This window comes from Elgaria multicarinata, chromosome 4 (genome assembly GCF_023053635.1).
Source record: "Elgaria multicarinata webbii isolate HBS135686 ecotype San Diego chromosome 4, rElgMul1.1.pri, whole genome shotgun sequence".
Taxonomy (NCBI): domain Eukaryota; kingdom Metazoa; phylum Chordata; class Lepidosauria; order Squamata; family Anguidae; genus Elgaria; species Elgaria multicarinata.
In genome coordinates, this window is record NC_086174.1 from 38,861,660 (window position 1) to 38,874,262 (window position 12,603).

A 12,603-nucleotide genomic window follows, 5' to 3' on the forward strand; every position below is an offset into this window, starting at 1 on the left:
ATGCACCCTCCCACCATAGCTAAGATTGTATCAAGCATATTAGACCATCTTTACACTGTCTATCCATTATTTCTGGGCACAATCAAGTAATTTGTTTTAATTTACAACGAACCATTAGGCATTTGTATAACTTAGAGAATGCCTCCTCCCTTTGGTGCCATAGCACCCTCCTTTGAATTATTCCTCCACATCAAGCTTGTATATATTTTATTATTTATTTATTATTCAAATATATATACCGCTTTCCACCAAGGTATCAATGCGGTGAACATAAAATACAATGACATAAAACAATAAATATAACAATAAAAACAATACAATACAAATTGATCAGCAAGAAAACTGCACTCTACTGTGTGCTACAAACCATGGCTGGCACGATCACCCTTCAGGGAAAGCCTGTGTAAAGAGATGAGCTTTAAAAAGATGCCTGAATGTCAGAATTGGGGGGGGGGGCTTGTCTAATGTCAATTGATAAAACATTCCATAGGGTGGGGTGATGCAACACTAAATGCTCTGTTGAAAATGCTCCTGAGGCAAACCTCAGGTGCATGTGGCACCCGCAGAAGTGCTTCTTCTGATGATGGCAGAGATTGGGCAGGGGCATAAGGAGTGAGGTAGTCCCTACATATAACCTGGTCCCAAGTTTTTTAGGGTTTTATAACTTAACATTAACGTCTTGAACTTGGCCCAGTTGCTTATTGGTAGCCAGTGCAGTTTTTAGCAAGAATGTAGCTTGCTGTCAGAAGGAAGCCCCAGTTTCTCCACCAACTAGAGTGTCCAAACCAAGCCCAGAGGTTGCACCACATAGAATGTATTACAATAATCCAATCCTGAGGTTACCAGTGCCTGTACCATTTTGGCTAAGCAGTTCGCGTATCAGCTGAAACTGGTAAAAGGCACTCCTAGCCACTGAAGCTACCTGAGCCTCAAGTAACAAAGATGAATACAGGACTACCACCAAACTATGCATCAGTTCCTTCAGGTGAGTGTGTAAGCCCATCCAAAACAGGCAATTTACCTTTTTTGTGGACCTGGGACCCACCCACAGTACGTCTGTCTTGCCAGGATTCAAGCTCAGTTTATTGGCTCTCATCCAGCCCACCATGGCATCCAAGCACTGGTCCAAAACCAGCATGATCATACCTGATTCAGATGTTATGGAAAAATAGAGCTAGGCATCATCTGCATATGGATGACATCTCACTCCAAATCCCTAGGTGACGCTCCAAACAGTTTCATATAGATGATGAATAGTACTGGGGATAAAAATGGTGCTCCTCACAAATGCCAGAGGCCTAAGGTTCACTCCCCCAACACCATTCTCTGAGATCTACACCATAGCTATACAATGGGCACACAGAGAGCTGGTCTCAGTAGCTGCTTCACAACAGCTACTGGAAGACAAATTTTTTGTAGTGGATAGAATGTTGGGCTTTAATGTGCAAAAATCAGGCTCAAAACCCTGCAAACTGCATGGATTCACCTCATAGAACTACAGAGTGAAAAAATAGAACTCCCAACAAGTCTGCAAGAGCTAAACTCATAAACTATGCAATAGCACAATATACAAATATAAGTGTCATATTGTCATTGCTTATGTGACACACTTTCAATCTTCAGAAAGGAAGATTTGACTAAGGCAATTATAAATTTCATCAGTGTATATGTGGAATTCTCAAAGAAAACCAAGTCAGGTGAGGATGGGAAAACACTACAATATTAGTTAACCTACATCTCCTATTCACTTGTTTTACACTGGCAACCACAACTTGTTTGCAGATTGCCTTGGTCAGATGTTCAGATTCTTTGCTTTGAGTCAGCCAAACTATGTGAAATGGCTTGTCTGACTATAAGACAACATGCAGAAAATGGAGGAGACCACCCTGGTATTACAAATGACTTCAAACAAGGGCTCTGTCCATACATCAAATAACAGTTCCCCACAAATTGCTATTGACATGACATTGAAACAGTCAATGGTAATTCTGTTAGTCCTTTAATAGGAACTTTAGCATTCACCACTTCAATATGTGTCAGACAAAGATGGGGATGGAGTCATTTAATGTAAAGAAGCATTTTGAGCAATGTGTATGAAAAAAATTGGGCTCTACAAACAGGAAAACATTACTGCTGAATTGTGACCTGCCAACATGAGAAAATATCACTCAGAGCTGAACAGCATCATTGCTCCAACATCAAACCCTCAGTGTTGTTCATCTGCATCAGCCACTACACCTGATTTCTTGTTGAACAGATTCCACAAAGGAAATTAAGCTTGTGACAACCAACCAATTACAAGGTGTCACATAAGTACATTTGATTTTGAAGGAGCAACATTCAGAAGAAGAAAAAGGGTGGTAGAAAGGTAGCTGGAAGCCAAAATGGAAACATATCTAAAGGTGGCTCATGTACCCAATACTACCAAAGAGAAAGGGGTGGGTGGGCAAAGAGGATTGCCTTTGTCATATCCTTTTGTTCCAGGGCCTCTTGCTCTGTATCACACAGATGCAACTTGTGTTTTCAGTTTATGTCAGTTCTCATGATAACATGTAAAAGAACAATTGACTATCAGGAACCATCTTCCATAGACTGCACATTGGTTGACTGAATGTTCCTTCTTCATGCCCTAGGGAGGTTTTCCCAACATCTGAAGGCATTTCAACATATATTCTTGTAAAACTGTGCAACACTAAAGGTAGTGATGTGCACACTGTTTTCAACAGAACAGTAAATCCATCAATAAAAGTCCCCCAATGAGACAGAAAAGCTGAGGTTAGCTAATGTGACTAGCAATTTCTGGAGTAGAAATTAGACTACCATCTGATTTCATTGGAACACTAAGGAATGGAAACTCCAAAGAGGCTCTGGTGTGATTTCTAGTGATAGTATGGAAGTCTAATTATAGAAGAAGAGATGTGCTGGTTCAAGACTGAGGTCCCTCTAGTCCAACATTATGTTCACACAGTGGCCAACCAGCTGCCCACAGGAAACCCAGAGAAAGACATGAGTGCATCAGCACCCTCCCACCCATGTACCAAAGCAACTGGTGTACATAGGCGTACTGTGAACATAATTCTTGATCCCAAAGTATTCCATGGAATCCTAAAAGAAAGTGGTATGCAATGCAGTGAAGAGAGCTCATTCAAATGCACCTACTAACAGGCAGATTCTCAACTTTTTTACAACCTTGAAATATACCTCCCCAACATTGTCATACACCATAGTCATATAGATGGATTGGTCATTCTTTTGGGAAACATTTCACACTTAAACAATGATATAAATGTTTGGATGGAAATAAGCCTGCAATCAAAGAACAAATTGAGGTACGCAGGTGTGAGAAAGCTAGCAGACTCATTTGAATCATCAGTGTGCAAATCCCTATCTGGATTTCATTGCTTCACTAGATACAACTACACAGCAACTTTTCAAGAAAGGAAAAGATTCTGGAAAGAAATGAGAATGCACAAGCAGCTTGTGCATTCTCATTTCTTTCCAGAATCTTTTCCTTTCTTGAAAGGAAAATGCTTTCCACAGCTGTTCAAAGATACGCACACACATCAGACTCCTAAAAAACTAACGGTTCGTAATCCATATTAGGATGTAATGCACACCTCTCCTTTACTCAGGCTTTCCCCTATTATCTCTTCACACCTAGGATAACAAGCCCAAGGAATGGAACATTGCTGCCAAGCCAGCTGTTCACACTGGCCTAGCCAACCTTCCACCAAGCCATAATCATCAATGCCAAGTGTGTCAAATTTATCACTGCTACTATACTTTCCGGTTTGTGGAATTAAGTGTTAAGGTATGTAGTAGCATAAACAAAGACCAAGTTGTCACACAGATTTAATTCAATAACACCAAATAAAAAATTGTTATATACAAGATGTTGTTCAGTGTTATAGATGTTATTATTATTTACACGGATGATTAACAATTAGCCTAAACCTACCTCACTACCCCTCTAAATCCTCAAAGAAGACCATTAATCATGTCATAAGGCACACGATTGACCGAAATAGATAAATGAGCTAGATTGATACAACTTTGGAACAAGAAAGGGAATTGTAATTGTTGCAGAGGTAGGTCCATTTTATTATTGACTGTAATAATGGCTATACATACTTTTGATGAGAAGAACCTATCTTTTCTTAGACTGATGTTGTATATTCTTTGATTTAATATTTTAGTTAAAAAACTGATGTTGCATATTCTTTGATTTAATATTTTAGTTAAAAAACTGAGGTATGTTTTGCAACAGGGGTGCATGCCTGTGATAAGAAATCCACTGTTGTAACCTTTCTCACATTACAATACTGATCATCTTATGTAAGCATGAAGTGATACATATGAAGGTAATACTAGGTTAGTGAATTCAATATCCCAAATGCTGGTTTAACATCACTGCAACAGTAATGTAATATTTTGTGCTACTATAGAAGTGTAGCAGGGGTATGTACAAATTTGCTGACACAGCAAGACTTTGCACCAGGCCACTGAAAATCAAACCTTTCGTAACAAACCCTTTGGCTGTATTCAGATGTCACTTTAAGCCATACTGGGTTAATAAGCTACTTATTTAACCCATCATGGCTTGTCTGAACTCAATCTTTGAGTCATTGGCTACCTTATGGAAGTGGTTCATATATTTGGCCATTAGTGAAGCCCAGTTTTGAAAAGCAAGTTCTGATTTCTTTGCATCAGAATGATCATCCAACAGAGGGCAGCAAAGGCTTACAGCTTCCACTCATTTGCAACACGATTCTTCTCTAGTTCACCTCAGTTCACCTACTCACCCAAACTAGCTAGTTTTAACTTGTACCCTTTTAATCTGTACATTTTAAAAACCTTTCTATTGTATTTCTTCTTCTCAGTAGTCTTTATATCTTTCTTATTGATGTGTATACCAGGCTTGCTTGGAATTGTAACATTTTTGTTTGAACTATCTGGTTTCCCTTCCTTATAGCAGATAAAAACACTTCTAAACGAAGGTTGTTTGGTGGGTTGCAATCCAGATTTAGAACTAACAGTAATTATAGTACAGGAATCTTTAAATCCATTTCTTTCTTTTATTGATACAAATATAAATGCCCAATTAAAAGTATTTAAAAGCAACTAAAGTTGTATATCAGAAGCATTTCTTGCTTTTACAAAACACAGCATTGCTGAGCCCATTTTCCTTAACAAGACTTCTCTATAGATTTGTCTGACAGGATCACAGGCTAGGAGTTTCAATATCAAAGAAAATGCAGGTTGCTTACCTGTAACTGTAGTTCTTCGAGTGGTCATCTATGCATTCACACATATGGGCTTTGCGCCTGCGCAGAGACCGAACCGGAACCTACTATAGCTGAGTGGAATGTTTTTGGCGGGAACCCCTCTCCCACGCTACCGCGCATGTCCATGGGGTTCCCGCCCTTACCTCAGTTTACAGGAGTCCGACATTGTGCCCCCATAAACATGAGTGTAAATTAAATAAAGTACATTCCACATATAACTGTGTCATTTGTAAGTTTCACACCACCAAGTGGGGATGGTGGGTGGGTTGTGTGAATGCATAGATGACCACTCGAAGAACTACAGTTACAGGTAAGCAACCTGCATTTCTTCTTCGTGGTCTCTATGCATCACACATATGGGCGAGTAGCAAGCTGACATACCTTGGAGGTGGGTTGGTGCATCATCTCAGGATCTCTGACAGAACTGTCCTCCCAAATGAGCAGTCTTGTCTCGCACGGGTGTCCAAACTGTAGTGTTTAACAAACGTGGATGGAGTGGACCACGTTGCGGCTCTACAGACATCTGTCAAGGGAACACCTCTGTTGAAAGCAACAGATGTTGCGACGGCTCTAGTAGAATGAGCTGTCACAGGCTTTAAGAGGTCTAGTTTAGAGATAGAGTAGGCAAGTTCAATTGTCTCTACAATCCAGCGTGATAATCGCTGGCATGAAACAGGAAGTCCCTTAGAAAGCTCCCCATAACAAACGAACAATTGATTTGTTTTCCTAAAATTCTCTGTCCTAGCCTTGTAAAAGGCAAGAGCTCTCCTTACATCAAGTGTATGTAATGAAGACTCAACAGGTGTTGTAGGATTCGAGAAGAAGGCTGGTAGAGTGATATGCTGGGACAGATGAACGGTTGACATTACCTTAGGCAGGAAGGCAGGGTCTGTGCGTAACACAACCTTGTCCTTGTGAAAGATAGTGTAAGGAGCATCTATCCTGAGAGCTCTAAGCTCACTTGCACGTCTAGCCGATGTGATGGCCACTAAGAAGATAGTCTTGAATGTCAGAAGCCTAAGGTCTGTTGAGGCCATGGGCTCGAAGGGTTTCCTTGTCAGCGATTGCAACAGAACTGACAGGCTCCATGGTGGAACGATACCCTTTACTGTCGGTATCGTATTCTTAAGTCCTTTTAGGAATTTTCTGGATGTTGGATGTGTAAAAGGTAAAAAACCATCCATGCCCCGATGATAGGCTGTAATAGCAGCTAAGTGGACTCTAATTGAGGTGAGTTTGAGTCCCTGCTGGTAAAATGTCAATAGGTATTTGAGAATCAATGACAAAGGGCAAGATTCTGGTGCTTGATCGTTTTCTAAAGCAAACTTCTGGAATCTTTGCCACTTTGCAGCGTAGGACTTCCTTGTTGAAGGCTTTAAAGATGCCAGCAATATATGGTCTACAGTTAAGTTTTCCATATGAGAGGAGTGGTTGTTATCCTCCACGCCGTCATCTTGAGGGTTGACAGATTTGCATGTCGAACCCTGCCATGGTGTCGAGATAGCAGTGTCGGTATCGACGGGAGCCGGATGTAATTCCCGCTCGATAGTCGAAAGGCGTGAGAGAACCACGTCTGTCGAGGCCACCATGGTGTGATAAGGATGCAGTCCGACCTGTCCGTCTGGATCTTGGGCAGTACCTTCGTCAACAGTGGAAACGGTGGAAAGATGTAAAGAAGATTTCCTTTCCAAGCCCTGGTGAAAGCCTCTCCTAAAGAGTGCTTTCCTCTTCCTGCTCTGCTGCAGAACCTGGAACAAGCTGCGTTTTCTTCGGTAGCGAAGACATCGACAGCAGGGCCGCCCCAGTACCGAAAGAGATCGTCCTTGACTTCGGTATCGAGCTCCCATTCGTGGTCGACGTGGAAGGGCCTGCTGAGGGAGTCCGCAATGATGTTCTCCTTCCCTGCTACATGGATCGCTGTCAGGTAAGTATTTCTCTTTATGCACCAGTTCCAAATTCTGAGTGCCGATCGGTTCAAGGGGTGTGATCTTGTTCCACCCTGTCTGTTGATGTATGCCACTACGGTGGTGTTGTCCGTCGCGATCAGGACGTTCCGGCCTTCGATAATTTGTGCGAAGGTCTTTATTGCATTCTCCACCGCTAAGAGTTCTAGGTGGTTGATGTGCTGTTCCCTCTGCGAGGGAGGCCAGCGACCTTGAGCGGTGAGGGAGTTGCAGTGTGCTCCCCATCCGGTCAATGAAGCATCCGTCGTAATTGTTACCGAAGGGGTAACTTGTTGAAACGGAATCCCTTCTAAAAGATTCTTTGCCAGTAGCCACCACTTCAGAGATGCTCTTACTTGCCCCGGAATAGGCAGGTAAGTTCGGCAGGCATCGCGTCGAAGAGCGAACGTTCTTAAGAACCAGCCCTGCAAGACCCTCATTCGGAGTCTTGCAAATCTGATGACTGCCATTAACCCTAATAGTCGTTGGATCGTCCATGCCGAGACCTTTAGGTAACTCTCGGTAGCGATGACTAAATCCCGAAGGGTGTCTGCTCTGGTAGAGGGCAGGTATGCTCTCCCGTCTCAAGACGATAGGGTTATCCCTATAAAGTCCAACCTTTGATGTGGGGTCAAGATGGATTTCTCCTCGTTGACCCATAGACCTAACGAGCACAACAGGTTGAGAGTAGTTAGTATGTCCTTCTGGAGCGTGTAACTGATGTCCGCTACCAGAAGCCAATCGTCTATGTACGGGTATATGTAAATTCCTTCTTGCCTTAGGTGGGCGCATACCACCGCCATCACCTTCGTGAAGACCCTCGGTGCCGTGGCAAGCCCAAGGGAAGAACGGTGAACTGGAACTGGGACGCGCCGATTGAGAATCGCAGGTAAGCTTGATGCGACTTCCTGATGGAGATATGGAAGTATGCATCCTTCAGATCCACCACAGCGAACCAAACCCCTTTGTGTAGCAGTTGTAGAATGGAAGTAACCGTTATCATACGGAACTTTTTCGGGGTGATGTACTTGTTTAATTGTCTTAAGTTCATGATCGGTCGAAGACCTCCATCTTTCTTCGGGACTGTGAAGTAGCGCAAAAAAAACCCCAGGTTGAGTTCCTCTGCAGGTACGGGAGAGATGGCTCCCTTCGCTAATAGGGTTTGTACCTCGAGAAGCAGAGGAGGGGACGTCGCTGTTACTTTCACCCCCGAAGAAGGAGGGAGGACATCGAGCTCGATGGCATACCCCGACTTGATGATAGTGAGCACCCAGGAGTCTGATGTTATTGACTCCCATTGATGGTAAAACGGTGCTAGGCGGTTCGCAAAGGGTGGTGGGTCTGGGATGAAGGAGTCAAACCCGCTGTTTTTTATTGAAGTCGGGCTGTCGCTTGTCATGCTGGAAGCGACTTTGATAGGGTCTCTTCCTTTGGAGCTGTTATTGCTGCTGTCTTGGTTGCCCTTGGTACTGAGGCCGCTGTTGCTGCTGCTGCTGCATAGGTGGCCTTGTCCATCTTCTCGGTTTGTACTGTACCGGAGGAGCAGAAAACCCCATCTTTTTTGCAGTTGTGCGTGCCTTATAGATCGAATCCAGCGTCTCGTCAGTTTTGCTGTTGAATAAGCCCTCGCCATCGAAAGGCATGTTTTCTATTCTGGACTTGGTCTCATAAGTCAGATTGGCCGACCTCAACCAGGCATGTCTCCTTATCGATATGGCACCCATCATACTTTTTGAGTGGCAATCGACCTGGTGTCGTGCAGTGGATAACTGCTGTTTGGCTATGGCTGACGCTTCCGTCTGAAAGACTCGAGCCAGCTCTCTCTTGTCCTCTGGGAGGTAATCACACAGTGATCCCACTTTATCCCAGAGGAAGAGTTGATACCGAGCCATGGTTGCTTGGTATGTTGAAGCTCTGATGCTGAAAGAGGCAGAGGAGTAAATTCTTCTGCCTGTTAGGTCTAACTTCCTGCCCTCTTTATCCACGGAGGCGGAATGGGCTCTTTGTGACTGGCCTTGAGCCGACTCTACAACAATAGAGTTAGGCTTTGAGTGTTGGACTAAGAATCCTGCATCCCCCTCTTGTACACGGTTAAGGGTTTCTAATCTTCTTGATGTTGGTTGCATAACAGCTGGCGTCTTCCATGAAAGCTGCGCTGTTTGCTTCAAGGCAGGGGGAAGAGGAATAGCAATCGCTGAATTGGTCTTGCTGTGGAATACATCGTAGATGGGGTCATCCGCAGGTTCATCTGCTTGTTGAATATCCAATCCCAATGCCTGGGCCATCCTTAACATATGGTCAGAAAATCTAACCATATCGTCAGATGGTGACGAAGGGTCCTGTGCATGGATGGCATCGTCCGGTGACGGTACCGAAGGTGTAGCTGACAGTCCGGATTCGGAGTCCGAAGGGTAATTATCCTCAGGTGAGGATAGAGTGATTAATTGCAGCTGATGTTGTGCAGGATCCAGTTCTTCTTGTTGCGTCGGTACCGTGGTTGTGGCTGCAGCCGGTATCGAAGAAAGGCTTTGGCATCGATGGGTTGGCATGGGAGGGATTTGGTGAGCCGAAGGTGAGGAAAGCGGCAACTGGCATACTCTAGATGTCAGTGGAGGCTGGGCAAAATACTCTTCAGGTGGGTATTGGTATCCATGGTCACTTTGGAAATACCTCTGTGGTCGGTAGCGATCCCAATCATAATAGTCATGTCTAATTTGGGGCTCAGAGTATTGGGAAGCCCTGTCCCATTCACGTCTCGGTGTATGTTGCCTTGGCGAGGGTTGCGACAAAGGAATAATTTCCTGAGTCTCTTGAGGCCTTGCAGGCTCTCTGAATGAGGCTGCTGAAGCCGAATCCCGTATTTCACCTTCTGATAGGCTAGGAGGGCGCGTCGGTAACGTGTTTGTCGGTACCGACTGAGATTTTGGCGTTGAGCGAGGCCTCGGTACCAAAACAGCCGTCAGTACAGAAGGAGGGCTTGAATGGCTCCGAGGCAGCTTAGACGGACGGGAAGACCCTGGGGAAGATTTTCCCGCGTCTTTTCTCTTTTTCTTCTTCTTTTTCTCCATTTCGGAGGAGGACTTTGGGGTCCGAGCCTTCTTTGCGATATTTCTGGCAGCGGAACTGGCCAGTGACCGTCCAGGCGTGAGGGGTATCAGTGCCCTATTAGCCGCTCTGGAATCATCGCACACCTCGGTGCTACGGTCAGTAACGGACTTATTTGATGCCGTTTTATCCATCTTCGGTGTCTCTGTAGCCTTGAGGGCTTTCTCCCACAATATCGCTTGAAGGCGGTCAGCTCTGTTTTTCCTGGTTTGTTTGGTAAACGCCATACAATAGTGGCAAGCCTCTACTTTATGGCCTTCCCCCAAACAAAGAACACACAGGGAGTGTCCGTCCGTAGGGGGAAGCTTAGCTCCACACTTTACACACTTACGGAACGGGGCCTTCACTGCCATGCGGCTCAGGCACCCGCGACCAAAGTCGCTGAAGAGAAAAACTATCTAACAAGATTTTTTTTTTAATAGAAAGAAGAGAAGAGAAGAATATGAAGGAGAGATCGAAGAACGAAGAAGATTGAAAAAGGTTAAAGAAGAATTATAAGAGAAACGCTAGAGGTTCGGTTTACAGGTCTAGGCACAATGGCGGACGACGAAGAACTGAGGTAAGGGCGGGAACCCCATGGACATGCGCAGTAGCGTGGGGGAGGGGTTCCCGCCAAAAACGTTCCACTCAGCTATAGTAGGTTCCGATTCGGTCTCTGCGCAGGCGCAAAGCCCATATGTGTGATGCATAGAGACCACGAAGAACTATCTTACACCTCTGAATCACCATATTTATACAGTTTCTAAAATATTACCTCACTACCAATATGTCGTTACTAACTGCTCTTTCATAAGTGAACATTCACAATCTTGACTTCTAAAAGAATCCTTCATGATCAAAACACACATACAAAAATTACTACAATGGATGTGTTATACATAGGGCTGCCTTTGAAAACAGCCTGGAAACCTCAACTAGTACAAAACAGGGCAGCACATTTACTAACAGGGACTGGCCAACGAGACCACATCATGCCAGTCCTTTTTCCAACTTCACTGGCTTCCAGTCCAGGTCTGGACCCAATTAAAAGTGCTGGTATTAAACGGCTTGGGGCCAAGCTATCTGAAGGAACGCCTCCTCCCATATGTATCTGCAAGGACCCTAAGGTCATCCTCAGGGGTCCTTCTCCGTGAGCCCCTGCCAAAGGAAGTAAGGTAGGTGGCTACCAGGAGGAGGGCCTTCTCTGCTGTGGCACCCTGGCTGTGGCATGAGCTCCCTAAGGAGGTTCGCCTGGCACCACTATATTTTTCAGTCGCCAGGTGAAGACCTTTTTATTCTCTCAGCATTTTAACAGTCGTTAAATTTAATTTTAACTTTGCTGTTTTAAATTTGTATTTCTGCACTGCTGCTGATTTTATCCTGATTGTATTGTATTTTATATCACTGTATTTTATATCATGTTTTTATACTGTTTGTTTTATACTTTGAATGGTTTTAATTTCTGTGAACCGCCCAGGGAGATTCAGCTATTGGGCAGTATAAAAATGCAATAAATAAATAAAAATGTAACCATACACTTTTCAAGTTAGATACAATAAATTTTGATGTATGTCTTTGACAAAGAGATTTCTTACTCAAAAGTTTACTAATTAAACCTAAGTACATAAATTTGTGTAGACATCTATGTATCAGATGTATTGTTTATACCTTACACAATATTTTTTGCTCATTAATTGATAATTGGTCATTACCTTTAAAGCCCTAAATGGTTTGGGTCCAGGTTACTTGCGGGATCGCCTTCTCCCATATAGTCCGCCCCGCACACTCAGGTCCTCTGGGGTGAACTTACTTCAGTCAGCTAAAACTAGGCTGACATCAGTTTCCCAGAGGACCTTTTCTTCTGTCGCCCCCAGATTGTGGAATGGCCTGCCGGAGGAGATTCGTAAAATTAACTCTATGTGTGATTTTAAGGCAGCTTTAAAGACTAGCCTTTTCCGGCAGGCCTATCCAGATCAATGTTAAATCATGAATTTTTAAGATGTATTGATTCCTGTTCTAATGTTGTTCCCCGCCTCGATCTAAAAGGAGAGGCGGGTAAGAAATACATTTATTATTATTATTATTATTATTATTATTATTATTATTATTATTATAAGCAAAAACTAAGGTTATTCTGACCCTGAGTAATACCATTTGATGTCTCTCCATTTCTTACATAATCCTTTTCATCTTTAGTGATGAGTTATAATTCACAGCATTTTCTCTTTGGATATTATCCAAACTGCTTTGCCAATTACATTTTCATAACGATTACCTAAAGTTCATTGAGA

General features: G+C 43.5%; 1 protein-coding gene across 4 annotated transcripts in view; it reads right to left on the bottom strand.

Moving 5' to 3' along the window:
• ENAH (ENAH actin regulator) overlaps positions 1–12,603 on the bottom strand; it is a 103,944-nt gene that overhangs the window by 13,581 nt on the left and 77,760 nt on the right. The window lies entirely within an intron of this gene.